The 27,696-nt window shown below is 43.1% G+C and overlaps 1 protein-coding gene across 1 annotated transcript in view; it reads right to left on the bottom strand.

Annotated features, from left to right (window-relative positions):
- The window catches only part of Col4a4 (collagen type IV alpha 4 chain), a 158,322-nt gene extending 154,180 nt beyond the window's left edge, over positions 1-4,142 (bottom strand). Inside the window, exon 1 of the mRNA XM_029560007.1 lies at positions 3,969-4,142. The gene's annotated coding sequence lies outside the window, so the exon portion shown is untranslated. The remainder of the gene's footprint in view (positions 1-3,968) is intronic.
- Between the last annotated feature and the right edge of the window lie 23,554 nt (positions 4,143-27,696).

Consider the following 27,696-nt stretch of genomic DNA (forward strand, 5'->3'; position numbering starts at 1 on the left):
AAAAAAAAGTTCTGGAAAAAAAAAAAAGGGACCGAGAGGGCCAAAATTAAAAAAAAAAAAAATCAAAGCAGGATCCATGGATAGTCTAACTTTATGCATCACACCAAAATCAGAAGCATCTCTCTATGCAGTGGAGGCTGCAGGGAGATCAACTTTGCAAGAAGAGACCTAAAGGTAAATGCTGGGTGAACTTGCACAAGCTGTTCATTCATTCACAAAAGTTGGGGAGGGACAAGACCAAGCCCAGCTTTCTTCACTACTGGGCTTACATTGAAATTCAGGGAAGCAGGCACACATATTTAGATATCAGGGCCAGGGAGATGGTTCAGCTGTACAAGCAAAAGGACCTGATTTCCAATCCCCAGCATCCACATAAAAAGCTAGGCGTGACCACACACACCTGCAACGCTAGCACTGTGGAGGTTGGAAAGAGAAGAATTGCTGGGGCTTACCGGCCTCCAGCCGAGCTCCACGTTCAGTGAGAGACCCGGCCTCAAGGGAACAAGGCAGGCTAACAAAGCAGATGCCGACAATCCTCTGGCCTCTGCGCATAGACATATGCACCTGCACACACATATGCACATACACCACACGGGTATCCTGAATACATACACAGAACCACCGAGCAGAAAGCAGATGTCATCACCAGGTGACAAATACCTGTAACTCCAGCACTAGGAAGGCAGAGGCAGGAGGATCATGACATTAAAGTCAGCCTGAGCTGCAATAGCAAGACTGTCAAAAAAGAAAGAAACAGACAACAGGAAAGTGGAAAAGAGATCGATGGAGGGAGGGAAGTAAAAACAGAAAAGAGACACACTGAATATTTTAAAGGCGAGTAAAATAATTATATAGTTTGTCAAATTTAAAAATACAGATTTCTTTGTCCTTTGTAAAAAAAAAAAAAAACAAAAAAAAACCCCTCTCTTTCCTTTTTTTTCACATTTAAGGAGTCAATTATGGGGGCTGGAGAGATGGCCCAGTGGTTAAGAGCACTGACTGCTCTTGCAGAGGACCCGGGTTTGATTCCCAGCACCCACATGGTGACTAGGGGCCCTCAACTCCAGTTCCAGGGGAATCCGAAGCCCTCTTCTGACCTCTGCGTCATTGCATGACACAGGTGCACTCACTTACATGCAGGCAACACACTCACACATAAAATAAATAATAATAAATAAAATTTTTTTTAAAAAAGAGTCAACTATGAAAAACTAGTTCTTGGATTTCATTTTTTTTTAAGTCAAGAGTTCTAGGACCATAGGTGAGCACAGGCAGTAATATAGCAAAGTGGGGAGAGTATGGTGGGGAGGTGGGAAACACAGGCTGGGATGTGGCTTTCAGGCTAGCCACTCAGTCTCACGTGCGTGCATCAGCTGGAGATCATGAACGATTAGACTGTGATTCCTGAGTCTGGATGGCTGTTGAGATTCATGTTTTGAACGAGGCTCTTGATGCCTTGAAAGTGCACTGACTGGAGTTAGCGTGCGGCTGTGCTTGAGTCTTGCCCCTTAGCATTGGGCTCAGAAGAGCATCTCTGCCTGCTGCCACTGTTTCTCACCATGTCCACCTATTTCCCCTTATGAAATTGAGTCAGAGTGTAGCTTGCTGTTGTTATAGGACCCTGGACAAAAGGCTTCTGGTGGATTATCGGATTCCTACAACTCCCTGAGGCTGGTACTGTGACTTTCCTGATATTACAGAAGGAAAGATTTCACCCCAGGGAGGTTAAGCCATACTCGTAGTAGAAAAAGAATTCAAAATCCAGGGCATAGTCTAGAGACCAAGTTGGTAACTGTCTGCTTCCACCTTCCTGTATTATAGTACATCATTTTCCTTCTGTTGCTGCATCAGAAATGATGCAGTTCATTGCTCTATGCCACTTCAAAGCTGATAAAGCTAATTCTGTTCTTATGTCAAAACTCCAGTGCTTCTGGGTTGGGGACATGGCTTAGTGGGTAAAACATTTGCTACATAAGTGTGAGGACCTGAGTTTACATTACCGGAATGCATGTAAAGCCAGGCATGGCAGTGTGTGTCTTTTTTTATGATTTTCTTTTTACTGAGCTTTTAAAATTACATACAGTATTTCCCACTCACATCCAGATCCCCTCCCCCACCCATGCCTTTGATCTCAGCACTTCCACAGCAAGGAGGCAGGGGACAGAATCCCTGGAAGCTCACAGACCAGAGACCTCGGCTCAAATGATGTGGAAGGTGAAGACCAGCACCTGGGTCATGATTTGACCAACACACATACACTGTGGTACATGCGCATTCACATCCATACTTTAATAGGTGTGTGTGTGTGTGCGCGCGCGCGCACACACACACACACATGTGCACAGTAGACACAGAAAGAGATTTTAAAACTACAGGGCTTATTTTTTAAAAATACAAATTGAGAAAGCTTCTGGAATTCAGCAAAGATCAGCAAAGAAACACTTGCTATTAGGACAGGTTTTTGCTTTTCAGGAAGCAGTATCAACTTGTAAAAGATTATCACATGCCTCTTAGAACTCCTGGGCATTATTTTATCAGCAGAGGTTGTGCTGTCCTATCCCACACAGAGGGCAGAAGGCACCCTAAGAATTTTTGTAATGTCACTAGGTACCAAACCACAACATTTACGGTCTGGGCACAAACTCCACAATGTCCCTAAATTGTTATAAAAAGTTTAATGTATATCTTTTTTTTATTATTCTACTAAGATGGAACCCTAATTCGGTGCAGCTAACCAAAAAAATGTATGTAAAACACATGTGTATGACTGCCAAGCATGTTTGCACAAAGTTATCTATAGGGGTCTTTGCAATGCAGCATTAAAGTCCTCTGGAGAGTCTGATATAATTGGTTTGAAATGTACTGAGTATTAAGATGTCTAGATGCATCTCAAGAGATTCTAATGCACAGCCACATATATATGGGGAGTGTTTCCATTCTATTATAGTTTTGCCTACCTACACAACTGCAGAGATCAACGATAACATCAAGCCTTCACCAGGAGAAGCATCGCTACAATCAGAGATCAACCATGCAGTTCAGACTTGGTGTTTGATAACCAGCCACTGTGGAAGTCAACAACACTGTTCCAAAGCAAGGGACTCTTAAACAGGGGATGAGATTCAGATGGCTGGTGAATTTGAAGGTGCCATCTGAAGGTTCATCACTGGTCCTTCTCAAAAGTAGGTACTTCACTGATGAGTACTTAGCAACGGGCCTTGGTTGTGTGGGCAGCTCTTGAGTTTGTGCCCACTGGTGTGTTCCTGTCATTTGTCCAGTGTTCTCAAAACATTGTTCTCAGTCACTACTGTGTAGATATTACAGTTGTTAAATGGATGTGTTGTAGATCTAGAAATGTCATTCAGTAATGATATCGAAAGTAGGTGACTATGTCACACCTTTTGAACTGGGGGAAAACTGATTCCGACTTTTTATATCTTAGGCATTTTACATTGTTCTGAGAAGCTAAATCCACCCCATCCGCTGTACCCTGTGGCACGAGAAATCGTAGGAGCCCTGCTCCAAGAAGGTGTCCTATCAAGCCAGAGGTGGCATTTGCATCCGAGGCCTGCTGTGGGAAGAGCCTTCTCGGATGGGGACACTCTGGACCAGAGCTGGCTCTCGTTTCCCCCTCCGTTTCCGCAGATAAGGTTTAGCCTGAAAAGCACTTCAACTCAGAATAGGATGAGCTTTCTTTTTCCCCTCAGCTGCCTCTTGCTTTTGGCATTTTGGGATGCCCGGGCTGCCAGGCCGGTAACTCGAGCTTCCAAATTAATCAAAACACACAGCGCTCAGTTCAAGCCCTTGGCAGAGAAGCCTGGGAGCCGGGCAAGCTCTCCTCTCCTGACCCCAAGGCCACAACTCCCCAGCCGCCACCCCTTAGACGCCAGAGCCACTTGGGCTGCCCTCCTCTCCCAGGCAGGTGCCTTGGCCCTGGAGCGGCGATCGCCCGCCTGCCAGCGCCTTACCTATCTGAACGCCTGCAGGACAGGAACCGCAGGCTAGCCCGCCGACCGGACGCGCACTTCTCGGCTGTGCCTGGTGGAAATCCACCCGGGACCAGGTTCCTCTTCCGTGCGCGCTCAGCACCGAGTAGGTGTGGCAGCTGCAAGTTGAAGGCCAGAGGCAGGCGGGGAAGAGCAGATGCACAGCAGCAAACCCGGCCTCCCTCCGCAGCCGCAGGCTTAATGTGGGTAGGGCGGCTGGCCACTCCCCACCTCCTGCGCAGCCGCCTCCCGACCGCACACCCCCAAATTCCTCCCCCGCCACCCGCACCCCCTACACGCCCAAACGCCAGGACTGCAGGAACATCCCCTCCTTCGCCCTGACCCTGGACCCGCGCCCACCTGCTGCTCCGCGGGCGCCCAGCTCTTTCTCACTTCCTGGGCACGATGCCCGGTGGAAGGGACAGTGCCTGGCGAGTTGGGAGGGAGAGGGGCCGAGGGCGGGACCTGAGCCACTGCTTCCCTCCCTTGGAGCCACAACCAAAAGCTTGGGTGGGGAGGAACAGACCGCGCGCTGCAGCCCTACAAAACGTACCCCAGAGGGCCGGCAGGGCAAGCTTCACAGTCCGGGTCCCCAGTCCAAGCCGCGCGGGGGCCGCGGGGGCCCGAACACCCCTGCACACGCGGGTCTCCGGGGTCACCCATCATGCGCCCCGCGTCCTCGCCAGGGCTGAGGGTGCTCCTGGTGCCGCTCTGGCTGCTGCTCCTGGCCGCGGTGCCTGCCGCCAGCAAGGTGAGTGAACCGCTGTGCCACCCCACCGCCTTCCCCACCAGGGCGACAGGGACACGTCAGTCCCACCCGCGAGGACTTTGTCCTTGGACCACTGTCTGCCGAGTGGCACAGCTCCGGGATCCTCGCGGGTCCCTAGACTAGCAGCGAAAAGAGCAAGCCAGCTGTCCTCAGCAAACAGGTCTAACTCGCACAGCTGGAGGAAGAGGAGCTGGCAGTCCAGGGACCTAAGAGAGAGGCTTTCAGAGATCAGCAAATAATAGCAAATAGGTGATAGACAGATCATGATAGGGATGGGTAGAAGATGATTAGATGATAGATGATACATAGATAATAGGTTGATAGAATACACAGATAAACAGTTAAGTAAATGACATGATAAATAGAAAATGCTAAATGACAGATGATAGGTAGATGATAGGTTGATAATAAATAGAAGACGACAGATAATAGGGAAATAGATAGATGGCAGATGATAGATAGATGATGGATAAATAGATAAATGGTCATGATGGTAAAGTCCAGGGTGCGGGATGTGTGACATCAGGCTGGTGAATCAGTAGGTGGCATGGGCTGGCTAGAATCAGACCTTCCTGGAGTCCCTGCCCTGCTCCTCCTAGTCTCTCCTCACCCCTAACTCTGACTTCCCGGGGCTCAATGTTCCATTGACACTCTTGGGTGTGCAACTTAGATTTGGTTTCTATTTGGAACCTGATGACTCCTGTGCTCACTTGAATGCACTCCGTAGCCCTTGTTCTCCACCATTAAAGACAGAATGTCCCCCAAACTATGAACTATCCTAGAGCTGACTGACTTGATTTTAATTTGTGTAAGAGCACTTTAACTTTTCTGATGCTGTATGCTATGTTTTTATACTTAAAGGTTAATTTGGATGGCATGGTGGTATAGTAAATTTCATTTCAGAAGATGAGCAGATGTCTTACAAATGTCATGATTGACATTATGGTTAGAGATGAATGGCCACAGAATTTCTTATGTGTTATATACAAAGAGTGGACCTATGGCCACATCTAATCTATTCTGCATTAGACAGCAAGACACCACAGACACAGCTAACACTTCCTGGACCCCATCCCTTAATTGCCCTGTTTTCCAGAAGTATCCAGTCTGGCCCTTCCATGCTTCTTTCCAATTTCTGTGGGGTTACATGCATATTTACATGCATACCTGTGGACCCACAGCAATGTGTGGTTTTGTTTTTAAATATGATTAATTCCATATTAAATGTCCTTCTGTAACTCACAGAGCTGTCTGTGCCAGTATTTAAGATCTACCTCTTTTTTTCCTTTCACTTTGTTGCGTTTTTTTTTTTTGAGATAGGGTCTCCCTGTAGCCCCAGCTGTCCTGGAACTCACTATGTAGACCAGGCTAGCCTTGAACTCACAGACATCCGCCTGCCTCTGTCTCCCGAGTGCTGGAACTAAAGGTGTGCGCCACCACCCCGGCTTGTTGCATGTCTTTCAACGACGGGCATGGTTGTTGCAGCCGGTGCAAACTGATGTGGATTATCTGCCAGCTTAACAGAAACCAATAAAAAAGTCTAAAGGAAGTGCATGTGGTGGGAATGGCTGAGAACATTCCAGAACAAGGTTTGCACAACTTTCTAGGCTCAGAGAAAAGCAATGACTTTGGGCATGAGCGTCATGCATGAATCCACCTAGAAAAGTGATGCCTGTGACAGCCCAACCTCCAGCCACACCCTTTTCAGTTACCTGGCCATATCCCCTTACATTTTACATGCTTTGAGTTTGGCCAACTACCCAGTGCCTTTTGCTTTGATTAGTTTTACAATTTTAAATTAATTTACAACTACAGAGAGTCCATCTGTTTTATTTCTAATATTGCTTGAAGTCTTTGTGGAAAACTTAAAAGTTGTTATTTCCATTGCAACTGCTGAAGGAAACAGAAAAATTTCCCATAAAATTATGAAATGGGTCTTCTCATTGTAGAGAAACAGAGTTTCAAGTTAACTGGTAACTGGGTGACATGTGCCAACATGGCTGTCCACACACTGTGACCTCGAGCAAGGGAGGTAGCGGCTTTTGTTCTGTCTTCTCATCTGTATAGTGGGAACGTTGAAATCCCTGTCCCTAGCGGGGTGAGTGAGGAACCGGAAGCGGGGGAGGGACAATCTTCAGGAACATCAGCATTCTAGAATTCAGGCCCCATTGTGCAATTATGCTAGCATCCGTCCAGGAGAGGAGCTAGGGGTCTAGTTCTGATAAGAAATGTCTCCTAATGCCAGGGGTGATGGCACACACCTTTAATTCCAGCCCTCAGGAGGCAGAGGGAGGTGGACCTCTGTGAGATCGAGGCCACCCTGGCTCCGATCACGACTTCAAGGTGGGCTGTGACCTGGGAGACCCTGTCAGAAAACAATCAACAAAAAGCTAAAAATAAAAAAAGAAACATCTCATAGTAATAAATTTATACTTTAATAAATAAAGCAACTACATTTAATTTTACTCCAAAGGAAAACAAGTGAGTCAAACAACCTATAAATTAGAGCTGCATCCAACCTTTGGGCCATCAAGTTTATAATCTTTGTGCTATGTCAGCTACTCCACTTGTGCTTCGGAGTTCTCAAAACAGGAAGCTAACAGCAGTGTTGGCCCTGCATGCTGAGTTAGCCAAGGTGAAGCTGCCTGCCCACGCAGCTTGTCCGGAGCACCCAGGGCGAAGGCCTCTACTGCTTGGCTCAGCTGCCAGGCTGCGGCCCACGGTTCACTGAACCTTGTGGTAGCTGACTCCTCACCTCACCCTTTTAAGACTGATAGGCCCTCTGCTGTTACCCCAGGCGATAGACCCAGAAATAGAGGTGTGGAGCACCTGTCTTTGCTCTCTGGATAAGGTAAAAGTCACCAATGAAGTTATTATTGCCTTAAATTTGAGACAGAGCAGAGCTGTCAGAGGAAGATAGCACAAGCTAAAACACCAGCTGTGGTTAGGGAAGGCGCTTTCTCTCCTGAATTCATTTTTAAGCTTAAAAACGTCAGCTGTTCTATGAAGGATTTCACAGAAACCAGAAGTAATGAAACAAGCACCAATTTATTCCTCAGATTAAGTAAATGTCAATAAAGTTTGGCATGTGTGTCAGAGTTCCTGTGTTAGAGAAAAATAATGGATACAAAAACCATGTTACATACACTCTTAACTCTTCCAGACTAGGAGGTTTATGTATGCCATTCCCATGAATGATTTTGTGTTTATGCTCCACAAATGTGTGTGTGTGTGTGTGTCCTGTATGTGTGTGTATGTTCATCTAGTCTCTGTAGATGTTATTGTTTTGTGGTCTTTCAAGTGAAATAGTTTGACATTACGCATTTGCTATTCATCACTGACTGTCATGTCTTTGGCTTTGACCAATATCGATCTGTATAGACAGTATTTGTGGAAACACCTGCTTCATAGAATTCAATTATATAAAGAGGTTACTTGTAATCCTGTCTTTATACTTTCATGTTACTAAATTGTAACACATGCTTCTACGTATATAACATTGTGACAACTAGTATTTGAATTCCTAGGTACTTATAGAGAAAGCATATTTCAAATTTCTGAGGTGTTTTTACACCAGTCTAAAAGGGGTTGTGCTAAAAATGAACCACTGTACGTTTCCCCCTTCTTTCTTGACAGAAACGTGCTTGGATGTTAATGAGTGGGTAGTGAGATCTTGTTTTAACTAGTGAGTTTCGTATTGTGATTGCCTGTTGACATCTCAGAGTGAATCGCATGGACCACTCTGCTCTTCATCTGTCATGAACTTTGTCTTTCTATTCCGAGTTATTCAGAAGTGATTTATATATTTGGACATCAAATTCATTTTATTTAAATTTATTTTAAAAATGTTACTCTAACTTCTGGTTTACCTTTTCATTTAGTTAGTGGTGCCTCGATGTATAACACTAAATTCAACATAACCTAAAACCCATATTTCCTCAATATTTTGTCTTTTGCACCTTGTCAAAGAGATTCTTTCCTGAGATTAGGAAAATACCCCCATATACTCCTTGTTAAATTCTTCTTTATCCTGGAATTGTCTTATGATTTTGTCTTTATCCATTTGGATAACCAACTATCCCGACATCCTTTCTCAGATAATGTACTCTATCCCTTCCTTTTGCGGTTACTTCTGTAAACGTGTACAACACATGTAAGCTCTCTATTCCGATGATCTTTTCCCTGTTCTATATTGTGTTGCTTTGCTCTGTATGGTAGTAACACATTGACTTTTATCATTATGTCTGGCAGAACAATTACCAGGCAGAGCAGCAACTTTGCTTTATTTTCTCCCAAACTGCCACTGCTATTCTTCCCTTTTTGCTCCTCTGACTGAGGTCTGGCATCCACTCATCAAAGTTCTATCAAATATCCCTAAGGGGAATTAACCCATATATCCGTAATCGCTAGTACACAAACAAGCAATAATAGAAAGACCACTGATTCTGAAAATCTAATAGGGGCTTTATCAACCTTCTTGAATTTTCTTAGTATTGCTAATAGCTAATGCATGCATTTAGATTTCATATACAGCTAGTCATTATCAGAGAATAGTTATTTTTCATTCCTTCTTTATCTTTTCCTTTTTTGTCTTTGCTGTGTGTGTTCATGTGTGCAAGTGTGCGTGAACGTTTGTGTGAAGGCCAGAGGTCAACACTGGGTGTCCCCCTCAATCTCTCTCTACCTTATTTTTGGTACAGACTCTCTCACTGATGGGGAGCTCACCAGTTGACTAGACTAGATGGCCAGCCAGCCAACTCCAGGGACACCGCCCCCGGCGTGGCTCCTCCAGCACTGGGATCGCAATGGTGTGCACTTGACGTTTATGTTCATCCTGGGGATGGAACCCAGGTCTTGTGCAGTGGGAAATTTACTTACTGGTCATTTCCACAGCCCCTCTTCTTCCTTTAATTGTGCTGAACAGCACTTCTAGTGCCCTGAGAAGAAAACCAGTGATAGCCTATGGTTTTGTCTTCTAACTGACATTAGAAGAAATGCTTCTAACATTTCATTAAGTACAATTTTTCCTCTGTAGTTTTAATATAGTCTCACTATCAGTCTGAAGATTGCATCCCTCCATAATCTTTCAGTTTCTGTTTTATTTAATGAATGGATGATATCATCATGTGTTTTCTCTACATGCAGTCATGTAGAAAATCATACTTTTTAGTCAATATAGCAGACTGATATGTTTTTAGAAGATCAAACCATCCTTGCCTTTGCTGTGATTGGTCACAGTGTCTTTTAAAACACATCATCATTAAAGATGGCACAAATACAGAGGAGAAACAGTGTGATGGTGCCCCAGCTGGATAGCCGCATGAAGGCCATACTGACAAGGAACAGCAGTGCCAGGCCCAGAAGTCAGTCTTTTTCTCCCTCTGCCACAACTGCTTTCCTCTTCTTTGAAAGAAACTAAAATCTGGTGTTAAGATATCACTTCCTTAATATTTCCTTAGTACTTTTATTACCTATTTATTGCAAGTGGTGTATTTTCATTTTGCCTGCGCTGAAATTTCTGTGTGTAGATTCCCCAAATGTGTGTTACTTTGTGCTTCTCTTGTCTAATTCAGAGTCTTCGTTGTGACCAATCTCTTTGTGGCTTGTACTGAAGAGGTAGGTTCATTTTCATCACCACATTGTTTTCTGGTATATGAATAAAAACAGTGTCTCTATCTATGAGTCGCTTCCAGTTTGAGGCCATTACAAATGATCTTACTGTACATGTCTTTATTTAAACACCTTTTAATTGTCCACTTTTTTTTTTAGCTTTTCGCTTCTGTAATGTTTAAGTATTTTATATTCTTGGTTCTATTATACGTGATATATTTTTAAATGTTTAATTATCTATTACAAATATAATAAAACATAATTGGATTTTGGATTTTGACATTGATCAAGAAATTTGAGGGCTGGAGAGCTGACTCAGTGATTAAGAGCTGCTCTTGTAAAGGACCTGGGTTCTGTTCCAAGCGCCCATGTGGTGGCGAACACCCATCCTTAATTCCAGTTCCAGGGGATCCAGCACCCTCTTCTGGCCTCCATGGACATTGCACACAAGTGGTACACTTACACACATAGATGTAAAACATTCTTACACATAAAAATAAATAAGTGTTTAAAAAAGAAATTTGAAAATCTCAAATGTATTTAAGGCTAAAGCCTTGATGCTTTAGCTGCATCAACAAACTTTAATAAATAATATTTTAATAGTAATCTCAAAATCTTTTAAACTATTTATTATTAGCTCTTTGTCCTGTGGATTATTTAGATGCTTATCTCTTAGTTCTCAAACATATAAAGATTTTCCAGTTCGCTTTTTGCTCCTACATTATGGTAACATTTTAAAACACCAAGTTTTAAAAAGTTTCTGTGAAAGTCAGAGTTTTTTTTTTACCATGCCATTAAAATTAGAATATGTGAAACAGTCTCACTACGTAGCCCAGGCTGGTCCTCCCTCCTCAGCCTCTGGAGTGTTTGGATCACAGTGGGCTCTGCTGCTTGCAGCTCATTTTTTGTTCCCCTTCCCTGTTTTCCCTAGGCTTTGTCCGCTTCCCCTCAGTCCTCCTAACTTCTCATCTAAGACACCTTTCCTATGCAAATCACATCTTCTTGGCTTCCCTTTGTTACTGAGGGCACTTCCTTCCCCCACCTCCCAGCATGATGCAGATCTGGCACAGGCTCTTTCTGATGTTCCCCTGGATTTTGTCCCACTGCGTCCTCATCGCACCTCAAAGTGCAGAGCCTCCATGTCTGTGGAGCAAGTCTTTCCCCAGTGGGAAATGGGAGCCATTGGGTAAATTCTCTTCTACCCACAGAGCCTCACACAGACTCTCTGGACAGTCCTGAGAGCTGTATGAGTTGTATCAATACCAGCTTGAACACACATAAGCTTTGTCTCACATGTTGTGTCCAGAGGGATCCAGGAAAACCCGCTTTTTTGTACTTTTATCTCTTTTGTCCCTCCACACTGCGCACTGCAACTTTCTCATATCCAACCTCCAATTCTTCAGTTCTCGCCTCCTCTGTTTATAACTTTCAGAGGACTTCCAGCAGCTGTAATTCCTCAAAAATAATAATAAGCTCAAATGATTCTATATGTATTACAGCCCAGGTCCATTAATGACCAGTTTTACAGTTTATGTTTTATAAATTTTTATTTATTTTTTTAATTTTATATGTATAAGTGTTTTGTCTTCATGTATGTAAGTGTGCCATGTGCATGCAATATCCACAGAAGCCAGAAGAGACTGTCAGATCCCCTAGAACTGGAATCACAGATGACTGTCAGCAATCATGTGGATGCTAAGAACAGAACCCAGGTCCTTTGCAAGAGCAGCCAGGGCTCTTAACTGCTGAACTATCTTTTCAAACTTCTTTACAGTTTTTATCTGAGCATGCTCATCTGAAAAAGAAAGTAATAGATTTAGTCCTTAGGATTTTATGAAGACAGAGTGATTTCATACGCATAACGTCTTTAGTTAGCATGCTATAATCATTCCATTTTTGTTACCTGTGATCATTGTTATCCACCATGTTTTAATTGCAATGACTATTCACATCTCCACATAGTCTCTAGAGACTTTCTCTTCTGTTCGTCTTTCTTTTGCATTATTTCTTTGTGGTGCCTTAGTCAGTTTACACATATCTATTCTGTATCACTATTCTGACTCTTGTTTGGTATTTTGAGGTCCAGAGTTCGTCTTGTGTCTTCTTTTTGTTGACTCTCAGTCATAAGGAGGCTGTGTGAGGGAGAGAGAGGATGGGGGAGAGCCTTCCCTGTCCTCACTCTGCCTGCCCCGCCCACTTGGAGCTATCTGGCCCCAGGAATCTGTAGCTTCCTATGAATTTCTCCCAAGTCAGGTGGGATTGTGGAGTAATGGGCAGAAGGAGGTGGGTACCGCTAGAGTACAGATGTTTATGTCTCCTCAAACTTCATATGCTGAAACTCAACTGCAAGGTAACTGTACTGAAAGTTGGGGCATTTGGGAAGCAATTTGCTTCTGTGGGAAGATCCTCATGAATAGGATTTGTGTCCTTCTAAAGGAAGCCCAGGGAAGCATGTCTGTCTCTTACATCATATAAAAATAATATAGAGGTATACTAATTGAATCAGACAGCAAGGTGTCCCCAAACACTGGATCTACAACTGTCTTGAGCCTAACTTCTCAGCCTCCAAACTATGAGTAATAAACTTCTTCTGTTTATAAATTTCCCAGACTGAGGCGTTCTAGTCAAGCAGTCCAAATGAACTAAGCGAGGTAAGAAGTATGTTTCTTTTCCTGTCCCCAGGGTCACCCTCCTCCGATTTCTTCCACTGCTTTTTCCAAATATAGCAGATTTCTGTTTGGTGAGGCAGGGGTCAAGATCAACAAAAGCACAGCCACTAACTCCTCCCAACCAAGCTAAGGGTCTTCTGCCTTGAGCATTTCTTGGAGGTAGAGCAACTGTTTTCATGTACGATCCTTGAAAAAACTGGGAATTGAGTGATATTTGTCTTCATGTTTCCCCTGTAGTTTCTATTATATTTCCCAGAATGCAGTATGAACTTCTTGTGTTAACTATAAGTAAGATTAGCTTTGTTCAATACTGCAATTGATTAGAGCCCTGGAAGCTTCAATCAGCATTCTGTTCTAACTACAGGGCTGTCTAGTCTGAGAACGCCCTGCATTCCTGCATCCGGTTGGAGCTGACCATACTTGTGCCGTGGCGTTCAGCCAACAAGCAGCCATTCATCATGGAGTAAAACATTTCCCAAGCTCAGTGAAAACAGTGTGTAGAACATTTTTGTTCCACAATGTTTATCTCTGGTTTCAGCCTTAACTTTTTAATTAACATTTTCACCACAGGTTGTTTACCTCAGCTCTGTTTTTGGTTTGAGAGGGAAGGAAACTAGGATGGTGCTGTCTTCACAGAGCAGGTATCTTCCCGATCAGCCCTGTCATAGTGACCTTGAATTTGTACTTAAGTCCTTGGAGTTGTCTCTATCTCTAAAAGCCTTGGGGGCAGGTGAGCTCCTAAAGCCATTGTTCAGTGTGTAAGTGCGCTGGGATCCTGTGAAGCACACCTAACATGTGTATGTTTTTATCACATTTCCCAAAACCTATAAATAAGAAACCTGAGGCCTGAAATGAGTAACATTTATACTGGTGAAAAATTCACATTTGTAACGTTTTGTAGAATTAATCTGTGCGTGTCTTAGTCACCATGGGCTGCTTTGACAAAATATCATAGACTTAAATAGACACTTATTTTTCACAGTTCTGGAAGATGAGAAGGCCCAGATTTGAATACTAAATAACTAGGTGATGATGAGGGCCTGGCTTGCAGATTTCCAACTTCTGATCCTCGTGGGACAGAGTGTGAGCTAGCTTTCTACTCCCTTGTCAGGACATTAATACCATCACAAGGATTTTCTCCTGGTTAACCTCATTTAAACTGAACTTATTTCAAATGCTCCATCTTCACATACCACCATATTAGGGATCTTAGCTCTAGCACATGAATTTTGGGGGTACGGGAGATATAAACATGGCCCATAACATCCTGCACCTTGTCTAAAGGTTCCCTATGAACAGAATGTGCCTCGATCCTTTGACCAAAATCTTGAGCCTGTTGAAAGCTATCAACAAACAGTTGAAGCTTGGTGGCAGGAGCCTGCTGTTATGACCACAGTGCATGACTTTAGATTTTAAACAGTTTCTATAACAAAATTTCTCAGTGTTATACACCAATAAGAATCAGGAATTGTTCATTATAAAATGCTCAGTGTAACAGAAAACTGTTTGCTTACCTTAGCAAAAAGTGGTAGACAGCGGCCTGACTTTCTTGTGATGAACTAAGTATAAATCTGTTAAGAAAGGGCTTTACTCCAAGTTCTGCATTTATCGAGAGATGCAGTCGTTGCTTTGTCTCCCTAAAGCATCTGAGTCAGTCTTTCCTTTCTTCCCTGAGTTCCTCTTGCATCTGCTAATTAAGGCTCTGGCTCCAGCTGCTGGTGCTGGCCCCAACTGAACTAAGTTGTTATGTTGGTTCCATAACTTTCCACTTCACTCATGTTCGTAACTTAACTTGCATAAACATCTGTGTCCCTGTCATCCAACAGAAGCGTAATGTGAGCCGTTAACTGTGAGCCACATACACAATTTCAAGTTTTCTAAGTTTCGCTTAAAAAATTCAAGCATATAAGCAGGTGAGCTTTAATATATATATCCCAATGCAGGTAGAATATTATCCAATACATGATCACTATTAAAAAGATTGATGAGATATTTTGCAAAGCTGTTCTTCATATCAAGTGTTCAAGATCTGGGAGTATTTTGCATTTCCAGGACATTTTAGGAGAAGACACCTTTCTCTCTCTCTCTCTCTCTCTCTCTCTCTCTCTCTCTCTCTCTCTCTCTCTCCCCTGAACAGTGTGTTCTGTATAAGTGGCATGGGTGTGTGTGTGTGAAGGAGTCAGCCTATAAGATCATATTTGTGAGGAAAACACATGTGATTATTTTCCATAAAAAGTACTTATCAAAACAGTAAATCCTAATCAAAGACAATAATTAACAGTGAGTTTTGCCTAAATATCTAAGCTTTATTCCTTTAAAAGGTTAAGGTAGTTACCTATAGTGCTTAAAGCTATACAAATTACCATCTATACATACATAACCGTATTGCCCCTATTTTCCGAATATGACAAATTATGGATATGAAAAAGTTAAATATTTAAATAGCAAATATTAAAAGGAAAACCAATACACTATGCCTTTCCTTTCTATATTAAGTCATACGGTAAATTGTCACCAGTATCCAGCTAGGAAACAGGTTTACTGTTGCTCTGGGCGAGTTAGTGAGTTTCTGTATTTCCTTTCTGAAAATGGTGCTCACATATCTACAGCAGATCAGGTAATCATCACAGTATCTGGCACAGTAAATATGCTTGAGGCCGGTGACTTCACAGGCAAAGCATGTTTGCTTTGGCTAATAGTTTGGGAGCACAACAGTCCAAACGGTATGACACAGGCTTTAGCAAGGGCCCACCTTGGCTACCTCACAATGTAATGGGAGTTTGTCACCTCTATGTGTGGCCTCTCCCTCTGCTGATAAAGTCACCAGGATTCAAATACGGGTGCTTTACCCAAGAAACCTACTCTAATTACTTCCCCAAAGTCCCAGCTCCAAGCATTGTCCAATTAAGCTTCCACCATTAGTATACATAAGACTGGAGATTAAACTCTTCCATGAGTTCTGGGTGACAAATCATATTTAAACCATAACATGGTGGAGGAAGTCCACAGGTTTGCACATGGCTGGTTATGGATGATTTCAATGTTTACACTTAACAAATCAATTTTTTTAAAGACAGATGAAGCAGAGTATTTATGCAGCTTGAAGACAGCCATTGAGCTGCCCGTGACTCACAGGGCTCCTTGGGAGTGAACCACACATAAAGTGGCAGATTAAAATGCTCTTCTTGGGGCTGGAGAGATGGCTCAGCTGTTAAGAGCACTGGCTGCTCTTGCAGAAGACCCAGGATGGGTTCCTAGCACCCACATGTCAGCTCACAGCCATCTGTAACTCCAGCTCCAGGGGATCCAATGCCCTCTTCTGATGCCTTCTCTGAGGGCATTGTATGACACAGGTGCACTTACATACATGCACATGAAATAAAAATATAATAAATATATTAAAATGCTCTTCTTTTGTAAGTTGACATATCATCTACTGTCTTCCTCTCCTTAGGCTTGTGAGGTCTGAATTTGCTAAGCATGGCTGTGAAGCCCAGGGCAAAAATGCAGAACCAAAGAACCCTGATGATACAGGCTCAGGCCAGAGAGGAAAACAAGTCAGGGAACAATGAAACTCCATTGAAAGAGACAGGAGGAAGTGAAGGAAGGAGATGGCCTCTAGATGAGCACAACTGTTGTTCAATCTATCCCTGCTAAGGCATTCAGTGCAGCTGACTTGATACCCATTATACACAAAGAGAAGTTTAAAAGCCCAGCTCTGGACATGCAGTAGCAGGTGCTCAAGAGTGTTTCCACAGGTTGTGATGGGTGTCATATATGGGTATACATATAAATTTGCACACACGTGTACTTAAAGGATTTTTTTCAGTATTTTTGTTTGATGCAATGCAGAAGCAGTTTTAAAATGTATTATCTTCAGAGCTATGTAAAATATAGCCACAGACTAGTGATGTATATCAGTGTTAAAGCTCTTGCTTAGCATGCTCGGAGCCCTGGGTTCAATCCCCAGCACCAAAATAAACAAACAAATAGCTGTAGCCATATAGAAATACTTTATCTTTGTGGCAGTAGATTTTGAGGAGTTAGAAACTTTTCATTTTCAATCCTTAAGATCTGAATTTCTCAATTAAATTGTCTTTCCAAGTTGGATTCTCAGACAAGTGATCCCACTGTTTAAAACTGAGTTCAAGTGTACTTTGAAACACTGGGGAGGTTTGTCATACGCAATGCAGACAGAACAGTCAGGTCACTGGATTTTTTTTCCCATCAGGATATTTTTGTTGTTCTATGAACTTCCCAAGGAAAAAGTTCCACACGTGGGGAGCTGAGACATCTGTAATACCCTCCCTTCGGATCAGATGACAAAGTTTGTGTGGAGAGTCAAAGCGACAAGGCAAATATATTTATTTTCTTTGTTTGACCAGGGTGATGAGATCATTTTATGCTGTTTACGTATCATATTGGGAAAGCCAAAGAGTTTTCATGCTGGCTTTCAAATAAGCCGGATGTGTTTAAAAATGAGAAGAAAGAAAATCCACAATTATATTATCAAAAGATGATTGTGCTAAGATTTTGGTCTCTTCCTTTCTAGATTTTTCATTTAACAATAGACTGGATTTTTTTCAGTGTCACTAATTACTATGCATATAATTTTTAAATCTCTACAGAGAACTTCATTATAGGTTGAGGCCATGCATCGTTACAGAAAGCTCTCCCTCTGGACATCCTGTGTATTTCAAAGTATTTAGAAATAAGGGCTAAGGAGATAGCTCAATATATAAAATATTCACTATCAAAGCATGAGGACCCGAGTTCCATCCCTAGAATCCACATAACAAAGCTAGGTGTGGTGGCACATATTTATTATTCTGGCACTGGGGAGGTAGAGACAGGCAGATTCCTGGGGCTCACCAGTCAGTCACCCTAGTCTAATGGGTGAGCTACAGATCAATGAAGGTGCCCTATCTCAAAAGTTGAGTTAGATGTCACCTAAAGAATGAGACCCCAAGTAGACCTCTTGCCTCCACATGCAGATACACACATACACACAAACACACACACACCTAGACACAGGCACACATATACATACAAAGAAATAATACTAAAATAGAACTCAGGATAAACCTTTCCTAAAGTTGTATTTTAAGGATGGATTATATGCAGATAATTTCTTTCTGTTCATCAAATGTCTGACTCCATGTGTTTGTGAGAGTTGGATGGAAAAGTAATGTCATTTCTGGTTCACAGGTAAGAGTCTGATTCAAGAGCATTCATGGATAATGGAGGAAGTGAGTGTGCAGCTGGGATATCCTAGGACTTTCCAGATCATTGGAAAAGAGTATCAGGGGCTGGAGAGAAGGCTCAGCAGTTAAGAGCACTTACTGCTGTTCCAGAGGAGCCAAGTTTGGTTCCCAGCACCCACATCTGACAGCTCACAACCACCCGAAACTCTGCCTTCATGGGATCTGATGTCTTCTTCTGGCTCCCATGGACACCTACACACATGTACATAGATGAACATACAGATATACACATACACATATACAAAAATAAATAATAAATATTTTAAAAAGGGAAAGAATATCAGACACCATGGTGTTTAATGCTTAAGTCAGTCATGTTTGGGATAAAATTGATTTTTAAAATGCTTTGTTTATAAAGATGAATGAGCCCTGGCCGTTTTAGCCTCTTTCAACCAAAAGCCTCAGTTAAAGACAATTATTTGCTGATCTTTCTCTGCAATGTAGAAGTAGATTAGGTGTTTATATGTGCTGCTGCCCCAGCTCGGGCCCAGGAAGGCAGAAGCTGGGCCTTACCTACCTTAGTGATCCCAGCTCTCAGCCATACACTTGGTATTGCCTTCAGTGAGCATTTGTGGAACAGGACCAATATTTTATTAAACACTCAAACCAAAACAACAATAAAGAATGACTAGATCCCCTAATCCTTTGGCATAGGAATAAAGCCATGTTTGTCTGATGAAATATTGACTGATTCACTCATTAATTCAACAATTCAGACCTCTCCCCACATTTTATTGTGTGTTGGGTACAGTGCTACATGCTGGGAACAAAGCTAAAAACAAACATAATAGACCCCTAAGTGAGGGGCCTAGGTAAACCCGCAGACAATAAACTGTACCTGCTTTGAGAGGTAAATGTGGAAAAGCAAAACAGGAATGGAGGTTAGAAGGAAGACTCAGGATTAGTAAATGTCGAAATCAATGAAATAACAGCTTTGCAATGGAACAAAAAAGTAAGACTTCTGACTTAAAAACCATAGTTTGAGCTGGGCATGCTGGCGCGCCTTTAATCCCAGCACTTGGGAGGCAGAGGCAGGCGGATCTCTGTGAGTTCAAGGCCAACGTGGTCTACATAGTGAGTTCCAGGACAGTTGGGGCTACAGGGAGACCCTGCTTCAAAAAGACAAAAAAAAAAAAAATCAGTTTGTCTTCAAAGTTAAGTACTTAAGAATGCTTGCTGTGAGCTCTGGAGGCGGTCAGCACAGTTCAAGGCAGCACATACACCTCCCTCACTTATGCTCCAGCTCCAGCTTGGCAGAGGATAGCAGCCACACTCTGCTCTACACGTGTAAGCTGGATTTTCTTTATTTTACTACCTTGGGCAAAAGTAGATCCCACAGTCCCTTCTAAACTCTGGCTAAAACTAGAGTCAGTGCTATATCTGGAATCCTCATGAAAAAAAATCTCATGGCGGTTCCTCACCGGAAGCCAGACCATGTGTCCTGGCAGGTGCCAACGCTCTCCAGTGGCTGGAGGAGGCCAGCAGGTGGATTTCTTGAGCACTGTGTATGCCTGAGGCTGTGCCCATAGGCCGTTTTCCACTCACTGTGACAGACTCAGCCTTTTCAAAACAGACCATTCAGAGCCTATGTGATGTGGGCGAGCTGCATTCAAGACCTACAAGGGCAGTCAGGCAGGAACATCTAATGCACACTGTCATGCTACCCAGGCAGCACACAGCGACCTTCCTGATGTGCCAGGAAAGGGACACTGTTCTGACAGCTTCGGGCAAATCTTTCAAATTCCAAGACTTTCCATTTCCTCAGTAGTAAAATGTGTCCAATAAAAATCTGCCCCTTATCTCCAGAACTGCTGCATTTTCACACACTCTACACCCGGTGAAGCATTCCACAGATGCCAAGTATTGCCAAGACAGGACCAAGCCTCGGTGTCACAGGAGCAGCAGGCTAAATTCGCTCCTTATGAGCATGTAATGCCCTCCTATTTTGTGACCTGTGACTTCCTGGAATGCATTAAGGAGTCTCTTGTTTTCAAAACTATTATTCAGTACATTCTTTATTGCTGGTATTTTCTAATAACTTTATTTGAAAACATCAGCAGAAATGGCATCCTCCCTGAGCACTGTCCCCGTTAAAAATGAGTGGTTTATTTACCTTACTCCAGCCTGTGCAAATACCGATGCTGAAATTCAATCAATGACATCATCACTTGAAGGAGTTTTTACCAAAACCTTCAACTAAAGTCCTTGTTACTTACAAAGCTATTCCTGGTGATAATATTAGTGATTCAGGGGTTGAAAAGATGGTCTAGCAGGTAAGAGATTTTGCTGTGCAAGTCCAAGGACCTAAATTTGGATCCCCAGTTACTGTGTTAAAAAAAATTCAGGCGTGGCTGAACATACCTGTAACCTCAGCCATTGATGGAAAGAGATGGGAAGAGACTGGAGGACTGCTGTGTCTCACTGGCCAACCAGCCTAAGTAAAAGGCAGCAGTGAGAGATCCAGCCTCAAGTAAATAGGTGGAAAGTGACAGAACATGACACCCAGCACCCTCCTCTGGCCTCTATCTACCTGCACATGGGCACATACATACCCTTCCACCACACACATCACATATCACACACATATCACATATCACACACACAAATCACACATCACACACACATACACATATCATACACACACACAAATGAGATCATGTGACATATGGTATTTTGTATCCTGGGTTTTTTTTTTTTTGAAGGAGGGATTGAATCTAGGGCTTCCCACATCTTAGGCATATGCCATATTACTGAGTTACAGCCTAAGCCCTGTGTATTTCTTTTTGGATGTTATATTTTATTTTGAGCATTTTCTCAATATTAAATAGTCCTTAAAAATGAATTCATAAATTTTCTATCATATTTATATACCATAACATAACCAAATTTGGTGTTATTAATAGTGATACCTACGATAAATCTTGATTCATACCTGATTTTTCATAATACATATATAATAAATTAATTATATCAACTGTCATAAGATCTTTTACACTACAAATTGTATCTGTAAAACAAATAATTTTAATAGTGATAAAATAGAATTACCAATATATTTTTAAAATAAAATAAAATTACCCAAAATCCTCCCTTGTAACAGTAACTAGCATTAATATTATATTTGTATTATTTCTTATTACATAGAAATGTGATTTTCTGGGAGCTGAGAATTGAAATTTTAAAATCTCACCACCCTTGCCTGGCATGCTAGCACATGCCTTTAGTCCCAGCACTTTAGAGGCAAAGGCAGGTCTGTCTGGTCTACCCTATGAGTTCTAGGTCAGCCGGGGCTACAGAGAGACCCTGTCTCAAAAAACAAATAAAAAAATTCTCCAAATAGTTAATTTACCCAGCATTATTTCAGGAATGATCTGCCCATCCCTTTTTGAATTGCTTCAGTTCTGACCCAAGATAAACCACAGAAGTATCTTGAATAGAGTCAGTATTTTCTTAGAACACAAATCTTAAGACAAAGCACGAATTGAATGGTCACAAATAAATGTGGACTCTATTTGCTGTTTTCCTTGTTATGGGTCAGGTCAACCAAGTGTTGGATAGAAAGACTCCGGCTTCAACCTACCCACCATTTTAAGTGCCCTTCCTCAGCTCATGACGGCTGTGAATCAGGAAGGAGTTGCCTCAAGCTGTCTATCTCCCCAGCCATCACCACAGAACATGCAAATTGGTTCATTCCACTTATTAGAAGGAAGTTTTCACTGTTTCAAAGAGTTTTTCTTTTCCTACACCACTCCATTTACCCCATTGTTCCACTCACCCTCTTATGACCTTACAGTGGGGGACAACTGAACCTAGGTTTTCTATTGGACTTTTTTTCCTTAATACTGTTCTGACTTAAGCCATGCACATAAATTGAAAATAAATTGATTTCTGTATATCACCCTGAGCAGTGAGTTGATAGCTGTGAAAGTGCAGCATAAACTCAGAAGCAGGTTATGTAATGGCTGCATTATAATTTCAAAAACAAGAAGAGTGGAAAAACAACAACAGATTAGAAATAGAAACAACCTTAAGACCCAAGACTCTGTAATGGAGGAAAGCATGGGAAAATTTGACTTGCCCCTACTGAAACAAAATATCGGTCAGACTCCCTTGACAAGATACGCATGACTCAAGAACTCAAACAAGTGGACATGTATGTATGTAGGCCGTGTTCTGATACAAATGCCTGTTCTTCTGACATGCGCCAGCTAGCGTACTGTGAATGATTTACCTGAGGCTCTGTTCCAGGGAATTCAGAAAGTCACCAAGAAGCTTCCTTGAGGTCTCACTGCCCCTCACCTCTGAAATCTTTGTACTTTCTAGATTGGATAAGTCACTGAAGTGATCTAAGCAGAGAAAGCTCTGTTGTTATTTAATAAGCTTTTCTTGGCCTCTAACTTTCCTGTTTATAAGGGCAATGGTTTTCCTTTCTAAATTTGCACTAACTCCATTTGGTGAGGAAAGTGAACATGGTGTGTGCCCTCCTTAGTTCTGTCAACTTGACTAGAGTCGTCTGAGAGGAAAGATTCCATTGAGGAATTGCCTAGGTTAGGTTGGCCTGTGGGCGTGTCAGTGGGAAATCATAGTGATTGTTAATTGATGTAGGAGGGACCAGCCCACTGTGGGTGGTGTCATTCATGGCCCTGTGGTCTGGGCTGTATGGGAAAGCTAGCAAAGCCTGAGAGGATGAGCATGAGCCAGAGAGCCAGCCACAAGCAGCTTTCTCCATGGGTTCTGCTCCAAGTTCCTGCCCTGACTTCCCTCAATGGTGGACTATGACTTAGAACCCAAATAAACCCTTTCCTCCTGGAGCTGATTTTTCTGTTTTATCACAGCAACAGACGGGAAACTTGAACAGTGTCCACCTCTGCCATCAGAGCAAGCCTCTTGGAGAAGGGCTGGTGTGCAGAACTGTGCTCTAGAACAGAAGTGAGGGACGGCCAATTCCAATCCGTTTTCTCCAGTGAACTCTAAATCCATCACTTGCCATCATTTTTAATATGAAAACTTTTATCTCATGTAAAACTTTTTCTCAGACTTTTAGTATGATAATTAGAAAGATCAGCATTGTATAATCTACTCCACAGAGCCAACTGTATACCCACCCCACAGAGCCAGCTGTATGCCCATTCCAGAGAGCCAACTGTATACCCACTCTGCAGAGCCAGCTGCATACCCACCCCACAGAGCCAGCTGCATACCCACCCCACAGAGCCAGCTGCATACCCACCCCACAGAGCCAGCTGTGTACCCACCCCACAGAGCCAGCTGCGTACTCACCCCACAGAGCCAGCTGTGTACCCACCCCATAGAGCCAGCTGTGTACTCACCCCACAGAGCCAGCTGTGTACCCACCCAACAGAGCCAGCTGTGTACCCACCCCACAGAGCCAGCTGTGTACCCACCCCTCAGAGCCAGCTATATGTCCTTGGCAAGTTCTTGAGCTTTATTTTCCTTTCTGTAAATCATAATATTAGCCTGTTATTCTAATGATGAGACACAATAGCATGTGCAAATACTTATTAGCACCAGCCTGGCACATGGTAGGAGCTCAGTAAATGTCTATGGTGCTGCATGGTGGTCATTGGCAGCAATTGACAAAATCACCATCCAGTTTTTACCTACAAAACTCTTTATTTATAATCTTTTTATTTATTATTATTATTATTATTATTATTATTTTGGTCTTTTTGAGACAAGGGTCTCCCTGTAGCCCCAGCTGTCCTGGAACTCACTATGTATTTATTTATTATTTATTTATTTATTTATTTATTTATTTTTGGTCTTTTTGATCTTTTTAAGAAAGGAAGTCTCCCTGTAGCCCCAGCTAGCCTGGAACTCCTTATGTAGACTAGGCTGGTGACATTCTCATAGACATCTGCCTGCCTCTGCCTCCCAAGTGCAGGCCACCATGCCCAGTCTTTTATTTATCATCTTTTGTTTCCACAAGCAATAAATACTACACATTGGTTTGTGTGTCATCCCACCTACACTGAAGGAACAGCTGACCTACTCATTCCTTCATTTTTCTTTCTGAGAGAGGGTCTCATGTAGCCTAGGTTAGCTTCAAACTCACTGCGCAGCTGAGGATGACCTTAAACTGCTGATTGTCCTGCCCCCACCTCTCGAGTGCTGGGATTACAGGCATGCACTGCCATACCAAGTTTTAAGCAGTGCTAGAGATGGAGTCCAGACTGTACAAGCACTCCCAACTGAGTTACATCTCTGTCCCCAAGCTCCTCATTCTGGAAATGAGATCCTGAGCTAATTTTAAATTTTCCAGACGGAATAAATGTGAATTAAGGTAGAGCAGAATCATTCCATGTGCACTGACCTTGGATTTTGGAAAAAAAAATGACTTTGAACATATGTGAAGTAATATCTAAGGGTTGTGTGTTTTCAAGTAAGGTTTGGAAGTTCTGCTTATTTGATAGTCTTGTCATTTTTAAAAAAAAAAACGGAACTATATGAATATGCGTGCATCTTTAACTGTTCTTCTTAAATTACGAATTTATGGTGGGAGATATAAGGTTACAGCAACCACCATAAAAGCATGGTGAACCTGGAGAACCTTTCAAGAATTGTACAGCATGTGGACTGTTATGGTTTGAATATACAATGCTTCCAAATTCATGTCTTGGAGCTTACTTGCCAACCAACAGGCTTTTGGGAAGTAACTGTGTCCTGAGGGATCTGACCTATCAGTAGATCATGCCCATGATGGATCTATAATATGAGGGCATTATGGAAAGGCGATAAAAAGTGGGAAGCAGGAACTGGTTGGAGGAAGTAGTCACCGGGGTGTGTCCTGGAAACTATGGGCGTGCAGGTTTTGCGGAGCGCCAGCTGCTGGGCTTGGGCCGGTCTCCCACGCGCCGCTGGAGTGCAGAGGGTCCCGCGTGCCGTGCGGTGTCTGCTGTTCGGGTCCCTGGCTCTCCGCCACTGGGGTGCCCGGGTCCCTGTTCCTCCGCGTTGCTGAGGGTCTCTGCTACCGGGGCTGGCTCCTCTGGTGGGACACGGTCAGCTGCCCGGTGGGTTCCATTCCTTGCCACCGTGCACTTCCTCTAAGTTCGAGACCCGTTGGCCACCGGGTCACCGAGGGGAGGTGCGAGAACGGAGAAAGCAGGGTCTCCGTGAGTCGTGGTTTACGAAGAGACAGCCCTCTCCCGGGAGACTGGATCGTAGGCAGTAAGACACAGAACTCAGCTCAGTCAGATTCAGTGGTACCGCTCCTTTATTCAGTGACTCAGCTCGGCTCCAGGCCTTAGTGATTCAGCTCCAATTAATTAAGGGGAAACCAAGATATTTTATACTGTGGGGGCAGTGGCAAAAGCCTTAGTTGATAGGTGATTTTAGGATGCCCTATTTACATGTGGTGGTGGGCTTCTGCCGGGTTGCCAGACACTGTCTGATTATCACACAGGAAAACCTGGCAGTTCCTATGCCAGAGGCCATGTTTTTGGTAGGGCATCTGTGGCGGCCACTTCAAAAGGTCAGTCAGGAAGGAGAGTAAGAGACACCCTGATGAGAAGAGGAGTCCCTCCATTCACTGGCCGAGCCGACATGCGGCTATCCGGACATGGAAAGACTACAACCCAAAACAGCAGGAGTCCCCAACAGAAACTAAGGTGGTTTTTGCTCTGGCTCCCTCTTATCGTCCTGTATTCCCTTTTGTCTTGTTTCCTGTCTGTGTGATGTGAATGCCTCTGCTCCACCACACCCTCCCCACTATGAAGGACTGGAACCCCTGAAACTGGAATCCCTTTGCTTATGTCAGGTGTTCTCTCCCAGTGATGAACAAGCTAACTAATACGATATTATATTTTGAAAAATACCAGGAGAATACATTTACTGATAATGAGGCAAGGTGATACATATTGGTTCAACTTTGTGAGGTGATGCTAATTAGCTTCATTTAGCCATTGTGCAATATATATATATATATATATATATATATATTTGTGTGTGTGTATATATATATTTGAAAATATGATGTTGAGTACAATAAATATGTACAAAACTTTCCAGTGATTAAAAATTTGAAACAGTGGTCCAAGAATACCTGAAAGTCCCAAAGAGCAGTGCAGAGTTAGGGCAGACATGGGAACCCCAGAGTCAGAGCTAGGCAGTACATAGAAAACATAAATCAGGCTTCCTGGAACTGTATTTGAATTAGGACTATGGGGCTGAGGAAATGGCTCAGCTGGTAAATTATTGCCACACAGCTTGAGGACCTGAGTCCATATCGCCAGCACCCATATAAAAGCTGGGTGTGGTAGCCTGCACTGGGGCGGGGGTGGAGAAAAGGGGGTCTCTGGAGCTCCCTGGCCAGCCTAGCTGAACTAATAAGCTCCAGGTTCAGTGAGAGATCCTGACTCAAAAAGTAAAGTGAGGGGCTATCAAGGATGAAACCAGAATTCTGGACCCTATGCACACTCAAATGCACACATACACACACCCACACGAAAATGTTCACACACACACACACACACACACACACACACACACACACACACACGGAAAAGATGATCGGTCAAACCAGAAATTGGGAAGCATAAGTAGAAAATTCACTCCAGCTGGGTGGATATCAAACTTCACAAGCAGCACTCCAAACTAAGATGTGACTGTGACTCCCAGGCCAGGAGGCAGCAGATGCAAACAGAAGATACCAGAAAACAGAATACTGGGAAATCTGTGCTCTTCTCCTAGTAATGTTCAGTTTTACTGGCTTTAGCCAGCAGACTGGGGACATGACCCAAGCTAAGTCAGACAAGGACCCTTTCCCGTGAACCTAACTCTTTAAGTGAAAGGGTAAACAGTCAATTCATCCTGACAGCAGTTCCCTGCAAGACCTTTCTATTAGCACAGGGCATGGTCATACACACCTTTAATCCCAGTATTTAGGTGACAGAGACAGATGGATCAGGAATCCAAGGACAGCCTCATCTACATAGCCTGGCCTGCAGAAGACTCTACCTCAAGCAAATAAACAAAAATTAAAAACAAAACAAAACAACCTTAGTTCTTCTACCTTGAGCTTCACGACAGCCCTGGGGCTGGTCTTTTCTGGGGCGTGTTTATTTAGCTTTGCTTCAATATCTGTGAGCCATGTTTCATTCCAATGAATTTCTTTCTTTATCATCTCAAGGGCCTAATTCATTCCTGTTGCTTGCCACCAAACATGGTGGCCGGGTGGCAGGAAGCCACACAACAATCTGACCAGTAAAACTGATGGGTCAGCAGCCTCCTACCCCTGCCACAGAGCCTCACCTTAACATGTGAGGAGATGGGTAACTAGAAGAGCAACAAACTCAGGCCAGCAAGTGTGCATGGCCAAACCCCTGCTGCGGTCATCTGGTGGGCACTCGCAATGGACTGGGATGTGAAACTGAGTTATT

This window comes from Nannospalax galili, unplaced genomic scaffold (genome assembly GCF_000622305.1).
Source record: "Nannospalax galili isolate Female #2095 unplaced genomic scaffold, S.galili_v1.0 scaffold127, whole genome shotgun sequence".
Taxonomy (NCBI): domain Eukaryota; kingdom Metazoa; phylum Chordata; class Mammalia; order Rodentia; family Spalacidae; genus Nannospalax; species Nannospalax galili.